General features: G+C 40.3%; 1 protein-coding gene across 1 annotated transcript in view; it reads left to right on the top strand.

Annotated features, from left to right (window-relative positions):
* Positions 1–90, top strand: part of dennd4b (DENN/MADD domain containing 4B) — a 37,010-nt gene extending 36,920 nt beyond the window's left edge. The window contains 1 exon segment of the mRNA NM_001423202.1: positions 1–90. This exon segment is cut by the window's left edge and continues 1,245 nt beyond it. The gene's annotated coding sequence lies outside the window, so the exon portion shown is untranslated.
* Positions 91–2,015: the final 1,925 nt, after the last annotated feature.

Genomic DNA, 2,015 nt, shown 5'->3' on the forward strand with positions numbered 1-2,015 from the left:
GTGTTTGCTGTGCTAATTTATATTGATGTGACCTTTGACCTTTGTTGTGAATGTTGTTTTGTTTTTTAAGAAAAAGTTTTAAGACCTTCATTGATGCTGTCTGTTTCCTTCACGTGCGTGTGTCTGTGTGTGTGTGTGTGTGTGTGTGTGAAATCTAGAATAACTAATAGGCAGTAAACAATTACATAAAACAGGGGCGTCACGGTGACTCAGTGGTCAGCACTGTGGCCTCACAGCAAGAAGGTCACTGGTTCGAGTCTCGGCTGGGTCAGTTGGTGTTTCTGTGTGGAGTTTGCATGTTCTCCTCGTGTTGGTGTGGGTTTCCTCCGGGTGCTCCGGTTTCCCCCACAGTCCAAACACATGCGCTATAGGGGAACTGATCAACTACACTGGCCGTAGTGTGTGTGTGTGTGTGTGTGTGTGTGGGGGGGGGGGGGGGGGGGGGGGTGTTTCCCAGTACTGGGTTGCAGCTGGAAGGACATCCGCCGTGTAAAACATATGCTGGAATAGTTGGCGGTTCATTCCGCTGTGGCGACCCCTGATCAATAAGCCAGAGGTAATGAATGAGTATTCTATATTGTTGTGAATAAATGTGGAGAATATATTGACTATACTCTTCTGTGTTCAGCTGATTTGACAGGCTATATTGTGAAAGCGCTGTAGAAATAAAGATGAGCTGAATTGAGAATATACAGCCTGAGGCACATTACAAATATCTTTAATAACTGCTCAATAAAACAGGGGGAAATTGCCTCAAGGTCAGTTTACATTGATGTAAAGTTACGAAAGAGTAAATGAAAAGCCTTAAATGTCCATCTAATACACTTAGCCTACAGTATTATTTATGAGATATAAAGTGTTTAAAGATTCTCCAGTTCTGATCTCCACTATATACAGGACATCAGACATTGATGTGTGTGTGTGTTTTTTTTTTATACGTATGTGTTATTTTATATATGTGTGTGTTTATTCTATATATTCTCCTGTTTATAAGTAATAGATAATATTGCTCACATGCATAGACGGTTGTTGCTGGATCAGATACGGTCACGGCTGAAAGTTAATGAGAATTATTTATTACATTTCTCATTTATTATATTTTATTAAAGTCTACCCTTACCCCAATCCTAAACCCAACTGTCACAGTAATGTAAAAACAGTAGCTGTACCGTAAATATTATTTATTAAATTACACAATAAACTGTATTTTATTAATCCCTACTTCCACCCCGACCCTAAACCTAATCGTCACAGTACTGTAGAATATTAATTATTGTTATACAGTGTTGGATAAAAGATGGATGCTATAATGATGTGCGTATCCGCAGCTGTATCCCTTCTAGACTTTACCCCATAGACTGGTTGAACCTGAATTCGAATAGAACTACAAACGCAGGTAAAGAGTGTAAAACTACAAACATGGCGGACGCGAGAGACCAACCGAGAAGCCTCGGTAAATATAGTCAAACGGTTTCCGCTTAATGTATTATGAGGAACAACATTTTTAAAGACGCGTTTGGCCAATTATTTCTGAATGCATATTTATAGTGCTGGCGAATCTGCGATAAGATAATTATATTTGAATTAAAGTGAGGTGAGGAGATGATTGACAGGTCTCGTAACTAGGCAACATAACGGTCCGTTAAAGAGGAATAACGGTAGTTTTCTTGAAAGCTTGCGTTACACACTCAAAAGTACGGTTTCTTTAAGACAGGTTATACTCTTAAGATGTCGTATAATAACGTTAGGTATTACCTTATCTGCGACGTGACTTACTCTCACTTCTTGACCGGAATATTCACGATGATCCTCGGTGACGGTAACAGCTGTTCACAGCCGCGAACTCGCGAGAGTCTCAACGGCGGCCAGTAACGGAATATTGGATAAATCCACCGAACAAAGCACTTCGATACTCCAAGAGGACATTTCTGCGATCATTGACTCAACATGTCTCTTCACTTCTCTTGTCCACGACGGTGAAATGTCTTATTTCCTCACAGCTTCAGTTTCCTTCC

This window comes from Danio rerio, chromosome 16, assembly GCF_052040795.2.
Source record: "Danio rerio strain M-AB ecotype USA chromosome 16, GRCz13ab, whole genome shotgun sequence".
In the NCBI taxonomy this organism is placed as follows: domain Eukaryota; kingdom Metazoa; phylum Chordata; class Actinopteri; order Cypriniformes; family Danionidae; genus Danio; species Danio rerio.